Source organism: Oncorhynchus nerka, linkage group LG11 (assembly GCF_034236695.1).
Source record: "Oncorhynchus nerka isolate Pitt River linkage group LG11, Oner_Uvic_2.0, whole genome shotgun sequence".
Taxonomy (NCBI): Eukaryota; Metazoa; Chordata; class Actinopteri; order Salmoniformes; family Salmonidae; genus Oncorhynchus; species Oncorhynchus nerka.
Window position 1 is genome coordinate 54,755,537 of NC_088406.1, and position 11,687 is coordinate 54,767,223.

Here is an 11,687-nt window from a genome sequence, read left to right on the forward strand (position 1 = left end):
AATGAGTATTTGGTCACCTACAAACAAGCAAGATTTCTGGCTCTCACAGACCTGTAACTTCTTCTTTAAGAGGCTCCTCTGTCCTCGACCTGTTACCTGTATTAATGGCACCTGTTTGAACTTGTTATCAGTATAAACAACACCTGTCCACAACCTCAAACAGTCACACTCCAAACTCCACTATGGACAAGACCAAAGAGCTGTCAAAGGACACCAGAAACAAATTTGTAGACCTGCACCAGGCTGGGAAGACTGAATCTGCAATAGGTAAGTAGCTTGGTTTGAAGTAATCAACTGTGGGAGCAATTATTAGGAAATGGAAGACATACAAGACCACTGATAATCTCCCTCGATCTGGGGCTCCACGCAAGATCTCACCCCGTGGGGTCAAAATGATCACAAGAACGGTGAGCAAAAATACCAGAACCACACGGGGTGACCTAGTGAATGACCTGCAGAGAGCTGGGACCAAAGTAACAAAGCCTACCATCAGTAACACACTACGCCACCAGGGACTCAAATCCTGCAGTGCCAGACATGTCCCCCAGTACATGTCCAGGCCCGTCTGAAGTTTGCTAGAGAGCATTTGGATGATCCAGAAAAAAATTGGGAGAATGTCATATGGTCAGATGAAACCAAAATATAACTTTTTGGTAAAAACTCAACTTACAGAAAAGTTTGACCTCTGTCATTGCCAACAAAGGGTATATAACAAACTATTGAGATAAACTTTTGTTATTGACCAAATACTTATTTTCCACCATAATTTTCAAATAAATGTGGGAGAACTTACACAATTGGTGGCTGACTAAATACTTTTTTGCCCCACTGAAAATACTACAACGATAACTAGTGGTTTCCTCATCAGCATGGAGGATGCCCCTCCCTCCAGGTTGGCTTCGGGGGGGCTCGTGCAGAGAGTGTGGGTTGTAGGGGTGCAGGATGGGGTACTGGTAGGGGAAGGCCAGGGGGCATGGGGCAGAGGAGCAAGGGTGTCCTGGTCGGACGCCCCACTCGACCCATTGTGGTCTCCCAGGGAGAGGTTAGCCATATCTGAGAGAGATGGGAGGAAGGAAAATGGATGGAGAAGATGAGGGAGAGGAGAGAAAGTAGGATAGGTGGAAGGAGTAAAAAGGGATAAACATTACTCTTAACTTCAACATAAAAAATACGTTGTAAAAGAAGAAAGAGTAAAGGAGAGGTGAAGAGTCAAAGAAAGCTATCTTGTGGAAGAGATAATAAGACTCACTGCCACAGAGGTCTCCGAAGATGGAGGTGAAGAGTCATAAAGAAAGCTATCTTGTGGAAGAGATAATAAGACTCACTGCCACAGCGGTCTCCGAAGATGGAGAGGTGAAGAGTCATAAAGAAAGCTATCTTATGTAAGAGAAAGAGATAATGAGACTCACTGCCGCAGTGGTCTCCGAAGATGGAGAGGTGAAGAGTCATAAAGAAAGCTATCTTGTGGAAGAGAAAGAGATACTAAGACTCACTGCCACAGAGGTCTCCGAAGATGTAGTAGCACTGCTCGGAGAAGGTGATCTTGTTGACGGTGTGCCGGATGTAGCCGGCCTTCAGCAGGTTGCTGGCGTACTTCCTGGCCTCACGACGGTCAGTGAAGCCCTCCATGTGATGGTAGAGCCAGTCCACCACATCCGATCCTGGGACGGAGACAGACAGATGGAGAGGGTGAGAGAGACCTTAACAAGAGTCCCTATGAAAGCGAGACAATACAGACAGAGGAGAGAGTGAAGAGAGAAAGAATACCTATGAAGGCGGGGGGATTGTGATCTTGAGCCACATCCTGTCTCACACCTCCAGACCAGACTCTGGATTGGCCATCGCTTTAGCGATTGTTGCCATGTCGCTGTGAATGGATAGATGAAAGTCATCAAACCCTGGGAGGGAAAGAAGGAAAGAGAGCAACAGTCTGATAGCTGCAGTAGTGAAACAACCCAGCAGGCAAAAGTGAGCAAAACTGGTTGAAATTACATCATAACATTATTTCAACCAGTTTCGTCCACTGGGAAACACAAAGGGAGCCTTTCATTCATTCAGCAGCAGAAGCAAGCGGGAATTGAGGTAAGCAGAAGTGGCGGTCGTGCAACGACCCAGCAGGTATTTATTTTATCATGTCATCATGGACAGGTTATACTGACTGGAATAGGACACGTTTCTCTACATGTCTTTTTAGAGACCAGAAAAATACATCGGGGCGGCAGCGTAGCCTAGTGGTTAGAGCGTTGGACTAGTAACCGGAAGGTTGCGAGTTCAAACCCCCGAGCTGACAAGGTACAAATCTGTCGTTCTGCCCCTGAACAGGCAGTTAACCCACTGTTCCCAGGCCGTCATTGAAAATAAGAATGTGTTCTTAACTGACTTTAAAATTTAAAAAATTAAAAATTGTAATCTTGACGTTGCTTAGACCAAAATGTGTTTTTTTCCACCAGGGGTCGATGTCGTTGTGAAAATTAAATTTTTAGCTGGTTGTAATCTGGTTATCTGACGTCACAACCACATTCCAACCACAACCTTTTGTCATTAGGTTGTCCCATGCCAACTTTTGCCCACTGGGGAGGGTGGAGAGGGAAAGGGAGGGGTGACTTACGCTCAGTCTCAGGGATGGAGCTTGTGATGGAGGAGCTGGTGGAGGTAATGGTGCTCATAGAAGGACTCATACCGCACACTGGGTACGCCCCTGTCATTGCTGCAGTGTAGGACACCCAGGCAGCAGGGTCTATGGGACGGATCGGCTCACCTACACAGAGAAAGGGGTGTATCGCCTCTGTGGAACATGATCTATCTTGAAGACTAAGTAATGATGAAACACATTTACATCGATTTCCCCCCCAATGAAAGCAAATGAAAGAATGTCAAATCTTAGAGGTGACATTTGATCTTCCCAAGAGGAAAATATATCCATATATAATATACTCACTTCTCGGCAGTGTGAAGCATCCTCGAGGGTTAGGATCCCAGCACTTAGCCACAGTCAGAGTTATAGGACTGTCAACAATTACACACAGCGAACACTCAGTTAACACAGTTTATAACACACACACAAACATACCAGAAGCAATGTGTGATCCTCAGCACGTATCAGCATGTAGGTTTCAGTGTGTGAGAGACTGCTCCTTACCCTGGCTTATGCACAATCTCCCTCAGTACTCTTACTGCATCAGCACTGTGCGATACTCAGTAGGTTTCAGTGTGAGAGAGACTGCTCCTTACCCTGGCTTATGCACAATCTCCCTCAGTACTCTTACTGCATCAGCATTGCTCATGTTCTCAAAGTTGATGTCATTCACCTGAAGAAGAGAGGGAATGAGAGATGGGGGATGTAGAAAAGGGAGGGAAAGAAAGCAGGCAATCCTACCAACCATGTCCAATTAAAGACCTCAAACCATCCCTCTTATTCTCACTGTCTTGTCACTTAAACACCAGTGGAATAAAGTACGTAAGTACAAATACTTTAAAGCACTACTTAATTAGTTTCTGTACTTTACTATTATTATTTATTTTTTAAACTTTTACTTTTACTTCACTACATTTCTAAAGAAAATAATGTATTTTTTACTCCATGCATTTCCCCTGACACCCAAAATTACATTTTGAATGCTTAGCAGGACAGGGAAATGGTACAATTCACACCCTACTGCCTCTGATCTGGCAGACTCACTAAACACAAATTCTTTGTTTGTAAATTATATCTGAATGTTGTAGTGTAAGCCTGGCTATCTGTAAATTATGTCTGAATGTTGGAGTGTTCCCCTGGCTATCTGTAAATGATGTCTGAATGTTGGAGTGTTCCCCTGGCTATCTGTAAATTATGGCTGAATGTTGGAGTGTTCCCCTGGCTATCTGTAAATGATGTCTGAATGTTGGAGTGTTCCCCTGGCTATCTGTAAATTATGTCTGAGTGTTGGAGTGTACCCCTGGCTATCTGTAAATTATGTCTGAGTGTACCCCTGGCTATCTGTAAATTATGTCTGAGTGTTGGAGTGTTCCCCTGGCTATCTGTAAATGATGTCTGAATGTTGGAGTGTTCCCCTGGCTATCTGTAAATGATGTCTGAGTGTTGGAGTGTTCCCCTGGCTATCTGTAAATTATGTCTGAGTGTTGGAGTGTACCCCTGGCTATCTGTAAATTATGTCTGAGTGTACCCCTGGCTATCTGTAAATTATGTCTGAGTGTTGGAGTGTTCCCCTGGCTATCTGTAAATGATGTCTGAATGTTGGAGTGTTCCCCTGGCTATCTGTAAATGATGTCTGAGTGTTGGAGTGTTCCCCTGGCTATCTGTAAATGATGTCTGAGTGTTGGAGTGTTCCCCTGGCTATCTGTAAATTATGTCTGTGTTGGTGTTCCCCTGGCTATCTGTAAATTATGTCTGAGTGTTGGAGTGTACCCCTGGCTATCTGTAAATTATGTCTGAGTGTACCCCTGGCTATCTGTAAATTATGTCTGAATGTTGGAGTGTTCCCCTGGCTATCTGTAAATTATGTCTGAATGTTGGAGTGTTCCCCTGGCCATCTGTAAATTATGTCTGAGTGTTGGAGTGTACCCCTGGCTATCTGTAAATTATGTCTGAGTGTACCCCTGGCTATCTGTAAATGATGTCTGAGGGTTGGAGTGTTCCCCTGGCTATCTGTAAATTATGTCTGTGTTGGAGTGTTCCCCTGGCTATCTGTAAATTATGTCTGAGTGTACCCCTGGCTATCTGTAAATTATGTCTGTGTTGGAGTGTTCCCCTGGCTATCTGTAAATGATGTCTGAATGTTGGAGTGTTCCCCTGGCTATCTGTAAATTATGTCTGACTGTTGGAGTGTTCCCCTGGCTATCTGTAAATGATGTCGGAGTGTTGGAGTGTTCCCTTGGCTATCTGTAAATTATGTCTGTGTTGGTGTTCCCCTGGCTATCTGTAAATGATGTCTGAAAGTTGGAGTGTACCCCTGGCTATCTGTAAATTATGTCTGAGTGTTGGAGTGTACCCCTGGCTATCTGTAAATTATGTCTGAGTGTACCCCTGGCTATCTGTAAATTATGTCTGAGTGTTGGAGTGTTCCCCTGGCTATCTGTAAATGATGTCTGAGTGTTGGAGTGTTCCCCTGGCTATCTGTAAATTATGTCTGTGTTGGAGTGTTCCCCTGGCTATCTGTAAATTATGTCTGAGTGTACCCCTGGCTATCTGTAAATTATGTCTGTGTTGGAGTGTTCCCCTGGCTATCTGTAAATGATGTCTGAATGTTGGAGTGTTCCCCTGGCTATCTGTAAATTATGTCTGAGTGTTGGAGTGTTCCCCTGGCTATCTGTAAATGATGTCGGAGTGTTGGAGTGTTCCCCTGGCTATCTGTAAATTATGTCTGTGTTGGTGTTCCCCTGGCTATCTGTAAATTATGTCTGAATGTTGGAGTGTACCCCTGGCTATCTGTAAATTATGTCTGAGTGTTGGAGTGTACCCCTGGCTATCTGTAAATTATGTCTGAGTGTTGGAGTGTACCCCTGGCTATCTGTAAATTATGTCTGAGTGTACCCCTGGCTATCTGTAAATTATGTCTGAGTGTTGGAGTGTTCCCCTGGCTATCTGTAAATGATGTCTGAGTGTTGGAGTGTTCCCCTGGCTATCTGTAAATTATGTCTGTGTTGGAGTGTTCCCCTGGCTATCTGTAAATTATGTCTGAGTGTACCCCTGGCTATCTGTAAATTATGTCTGTGTTGGAGTGTTCCCCTGGCTATCTGTAAATGATGTCTGAATGTTGGAGTGTTCCCCTGGCTATCTGTAAATTATGTCTGAGTGTTGGAGTGTTCCCCTGGCTATCTGTAAATGATGTCGGAGTGTTGGAGTGTTCCCCTGGCTATCTGTAAATTATGTCTGTGTTGGTGTTCCCCTGGCTATCTGTAAATGATGTCTGAATGTTGGAGTGTACCCCTGGCTATCTGTAAATTATGTCTGAGTGTTGGAGTGTACCCCTGGCTATCTGTAAATTATGTCTGAGTGTACCCCTGGCTATCTGTAAATTATGTCTGAGGGTTGGAGTGTTCCCCTGGCTATCTGTAAATTATGTCTGTGTTGGAGTGTTCCCCTGGCTATCTGTAAATTATGTCTGAGTGTTGGAGTGTTCCCCTGGCTATCTGTAAATTATGTCTGAGTGTACCCCTGGCTATCTGTAAATTATGTCTGAATGTTGGAGTGTTCCCCTGGCTATCTGTAAATTATGTCTGAATGTTGGAGTGTTCCCTTGGCTATCTGTAAATTATGTCTGAATGTTGGAGTGTTCCCCTGGCTATCTGTAAATTATGTCTGAGTGCTGGAGTGTTCCCCTGGCTATCTGTAAATTATGTCTGAGTGCTGGAGTGTTCCCCTGGCTATCTGTAAATTATGTCTGAGTGCTGGAGTGTACCCCTGGCTTTCTGTAAATTATGTCTGAGTGTTGGAGTGTTCCCTGGCTGTCCATAATTTAAAAACAACAACATCGTGCCGTCTGGTTTGCATAATGAGGATTTTGAAATGATTTATACTTTGATACTTCAATATATTTGATCAATTGCATTTAGTTGTGATACTTAATTAGTATTTTACTGGTTGACTTAATTTGACATAAGTCATTTTCTGTTAAGGTGTCTTTTCTTTTACTCAAGTATGACAATTGGGTACTTTTTCCACCACTGTTAAACATACACACTCTTAACACACACCTGCAGCAGCATGTCTCCAGGCTCGATGTGTCCGTCGGCGGCCACTGCCCCTCCCTTCATGATAGAGCCGATGTAGATTCCTCCATCTCCTTTCTCGTTACTCTGACCCACAATACTGATGCCCAGGAAGTTATACTTCTCTGCATGGAAGGAGAAGGAGGAGAGGAGGAAGGAAAAGCAATTACAAGAGAAAGAAAGTGTGTTGAACAAAAAAAGGATACCTTCGCCAACAGAGTGAATGAGAAACATGAATCCCTCTTCAAAAAGGGAGTCTGGACTCTGGTCTCGTATTCACAAAGCTTCTCAGAGAAGGAGTTCTGATCTACTGCTGGAATCAACATTGTTTTTTGGGGTTGAATGACGTGGAAACAATGTGATGACGTTGAAACACTGTGGGAAGGGCATTGTCTTTTTTCACCCAACTTTTAACCTAAATCCATGGTGAAATGTGTTGTTGATTTCAGGTTAAATTCATGGTAGTTGACAGCTCAACCAAATGTAAATCAAAATGAGACGTTAAGCTGACGTCTGTGCCCAGTGTGTGATCTCTGAATCTTTAAGTCAAGGCATAAGTCACTAAATATATATAAAATATCATATGGACGTAAAGTTATATACATTACACAGATATAGGCTAACTGTACTACTCACCCATATTTAAAGTGACAGTGGTGATGTTCGACTGGACAGGAGGAGAGGGAGGAGTAGAGGAATGACTGAAAGAGATAGAGGTGAGGACATGCACAAGGACCACTGAATACAAAGCAAACTGGCATCTGTGTGGTCTGTGTGTGTGTGTGTGTCTTACCCTCTCCATCCGTGGCGCTTTGGGTTTCCGCCGTCGCCGCCAATATCGTCTCACGAGCCTCGACGACGTGCTCTTCTCCGTGGAACCACTGAACCTGTGGGTGATGACATCACAAAGGTGACATGACACACAACGTACATTCATCTGCCAGTGGTTAAATGGCCACATGTGACTCTATACATTTGAGCCAAACATAAATGTGGCCATTGAGCTGAAAGAGAAAAGCAACAGTATTTAGTGTGGATTTTCTAGAGCATATGATTTGTGGGAGCTTTAATAAGAATTGGTAGCAATCACGTAGAGTGTATGCATCAAGTGGATGCGCAACGTGGTCCATTTTGTCATGTGAGAGGACACATTTTATTGTGTCTTGGGTACAGGTATGTGAGTGTGAGTATGAATGAATGAGTAGTCAATCACCTCCCTACCACTTCCTCTTGGCTCTAACCCTTCAGGGTCTATTGCAACCAACATTGGCAGCAATGAACAACCTCGAGGTGATCTCTACGTGTTAAAGGGATGTTCCACTCCAAATATATCGATTCATCAGTGTTTGTGTGTGGTGCTCACCGACTGGATGCATCACCGTCTTCAGAGTCGAAGAAGCTTAGAACTCATCAGCGTTGACGAGCTCTCGTACCTCGCCAGCTCCGGTCGCCGCGGCTCCCGCTCTGGACACATGTGAACATTCAACCTACCACCTGAGGAGGACGCCAGACAAGCAGAAGAGAGGAGAGGTCAACCGGGTAGTATTCAGTAGGCACCAAATGGAAGAAAACGGACTGAAATAGGAAGGGAGTACCTGGACCTGTCCAATAAGAAAGACAAATTATTTTTCAAAACACCCGTTTTTTGTAAGCAAAATGTTTTGCTATGGTGTGTCCTAATAACAATATCAATACTAATCAATTAATATAATCAATAATGTCATACAGTACATAATTACCTTTTCACACAATGTGCCGACCTGAACCAAACTGTGCTGGGTCCGATATTTTCTTTCCAGCACGGTTCAACTATGGTGGTTGTGTAACCAGGCCACCTCAGTATGGCTCTGCTCAAGGTTCAGAATCACTTGTCTTTGATTTCTCACAACCTCTCTCTTCGCCTACTTCATAGTGTCAGAGTGACGTCTACAGAGCATTGGAGTAGAAGACCTCGCCCCCCTTTGACATTTTGATAAGGAGGCAAGGAGAGAGGATGCAAGGAATCAAGGAAAAGCCTTTGAGGTTCACCCATTGACTCTTTGGGGTCAGGTGCCCTAAAAATAGTGGACTGGAACTTCAACATCAAAATAACACGTATGGCCACCCATTATTCAAATCCTGCCCTTAGGCACAGATCTAGGATGAGCTTACTCTCCCAACATCCTTTAAAACTTCTTCAGGATTGGTGGGTCCCCTGCGGGACGGTTGAGCTAACGTAAGGTAATGCGATTAGCATGCGGGTATAAGTAACAAGAACATTTCCCAGAACAGACATATCTGATATTGGCAGAAAGCTTAAATTCGTATTAATCTAACTGCCGTGTCCAATTTCCAGTAGCTATTACAGTGAAATAATACCATGCTATTGTTCGAGAAGAGTGCACAGTTTTGAACATGAAGTTACTAATAAACAAATTAGGCACATTTGGGCAGTCTTCATACAACATTTTGAACAGAAATGCAATGGTTCATTGGATCAGATTAAAACTTTGCACATACACTGCTTCCATCTAGTGGCCAATATCTAAATTGCAACTGCGCTGGAATAATACATGATGGCCTTTCTCTTGCATTTCAAAGATGGTACCAAAAATATACAAAAAACGATTGTTTTTTCTTTGTATTATCTTTTATCAGATCTAATGTGTTATATTCTCCTACATTCCTTTCACATTTACATGGTACCAAGAAAATGCATATTCTTGCTTCAGAGAATGAGCTACAGGCAGTTAGATTTGGGTATGTCATTTTAGACAAAAATGGAAAAAAAGTTGATCGTTAAGGGGAATGCAAAAAATTTACTAGATCAGCATCCATGAGCAACCTCCTCCTATTCCTCCGATAATAAATGGCAGTATCAAAAGTGCTCTGTGTCAACATATGCAGGGATACTGGATATGATATAAAATCTAGTAGTGAGAAAGGAATTATATTTTTGGGTGGGCATAATAGTCCATGGGCCAGAGGCACACATTTGTCCACTTTGTGGCAGAAGGTAGCCCAGTGGTTAGAGCATTGGACTAGTAACCGAAAAGTTGCAAGATCGAATCCCCTAGCTGACAAGGTAAATCTCTGTCATTCCATAACTGAACAAGGCAGTTAACCCACTAGGGTCATTGAAAATGAAAATGTGTTATTAACTTACCTGCCTAGTTAAATAAAAGGTACAATTTTTAAAAGTATAATGTTGATTTTTATTAAGGTCCATGTCTGTGAATTATATTTTGGTATCATTACCACTTATCGAAGGTAGCTAAAATGTGGTTATCACTGTATTATATGTTATGACGCCTATACAATTAGTTGGGCCAACAGGATTGAGATGACATCTTCTCATACTAAGGTAATTTATACACAGTATTGTTAACTTCATAATACAACACCAATTAAGGTATGAATCAAATTAATTCGTAATGACATCTATTCGTAATGACAATTATGGCCCAAGTATGTCAGTTATATTTATTTAGCAAAATATTACCAGAATAGTGGTAAAAATAAGTCAAAAAACTGTCTGAATTGTGAAGTCGTTTCACATTACATTAAAACTCACATTCACAGATAAAAATGATATGATTCCATAAATTGTTAACATCAAGAAATGTCATGTGAAACCCGCCCCTTACATTGCATTCTATATGAAATCCCATAGGAATGGATAACATTGAGCAAAGAAGTACAGGTAACCCATTTTCGCAAAATGCCTTCATAATGAGTGCAAACTTTACATAAAGCTGGGAAATGTCTAAACAATGATGCCTAGCTATTGCTGGTTTATCCATATGGTACACATTTTCTAATATGGCCATCAACAGGCTCTATTGGATTGGTCTGACATTGCCTGAACTCTCAATAATATTTGTATTTATGATGTATCCCCATTAGCTGCTGCCTTGGCAGCTACTCTTCCTGGGGTCCAGCAAAATTAAGGCAGTTATACAATTTTAAAACATTACAATTAATTCATAACACATTAGGTGTATGCCCTCAGGCCTCTACTCTTCCTACAGCATATCAACAATACAAAATCCATGTGTACGTGTGTGTATAGTGCGTATGTTATCGTGTGTTTGTTTGTGTTGCTTCACAGTCCCTGCTGTTCCAAAAAGGTGTTTCTGTTTTTTAAAATCTAATTTTACTGCTTGCATGAGTTACTTGATGTGGAATAAAGTTTAATGTAGTCATGGCACTATGTAGTACTGTGCGCCTCCCATAGTCTGTTCTGACTGTGAAGAGACCTCTGGTGGCATGTCTTGTGTGTTATGTATGGGTGCCTGAGCTGTATGCCAGTAGTTCAGACAGCTCAGTGCATTCAACATGTCGGCCTTTCAATTTATGTCGATATAGGACTGGTTTTACTGTGGATATAGATACTTTTGTACCTGTTTCCTCCAGCATCTTCACAAGGTCCTTTGCTGTTGTTCTGGGATTGATTTGCACTTTTCGCACCAAAATACGTTCATCTCTAGGAGACAGAATGAGTCTCCTTCCTGAGTGGTATGACAGCTGCGTGGTCCCATGGTGTTTATACTTGCATACTATTGTTAGTACAGATGAATGTGGTACCTTCAGGCATTTGAAAATTGCTCCCAAGGATGATCCAGACTTGTGGAGGTCTACAATTTTTTTCTGAGGTCTTGGCTGATTTCTTTTGATTTTCCCATGATGTCAAGCAAAGAGGCACTGAGTTTGAAGGTAGGCCTTGAAATACATCCACAGGTACACCTCCAATTGACTAAAATGATGTCAATTAGTCTATCAGAAGCTTCTAAAGCCATGACATCATTTTCTGGAATTTTCCAAGCTGTTTAAAAGGCAGTCAACGTAGTGTATGCAAACTTCTGACCCACTGGAATTGTGATACAGTGAATTATATGTGAAATAATCTGTCCGTAAACAATTGTTGGAAAAATTACTTGTGTCATGGACAAACTATAATTTGTTAACAAGAAATGTGTGGAGTGATAGAAAAATAAGTT

General features: G+C 42.3%; 1 pseudogene; it reads right to left on the reverse strand.

The window, feature by feature from the left end:
• Positions 1-293: 293 nt before the first annotated feature.
• LOC115137513 (segment polarity protein dishevelled homolog DVL-3-like) lies at positions 294-11,106 on the reverse strand (annotated as a pseudogene).
• Between the last annotated feature and the right edge of the window lie 581 nt (positions 11,107-11,687).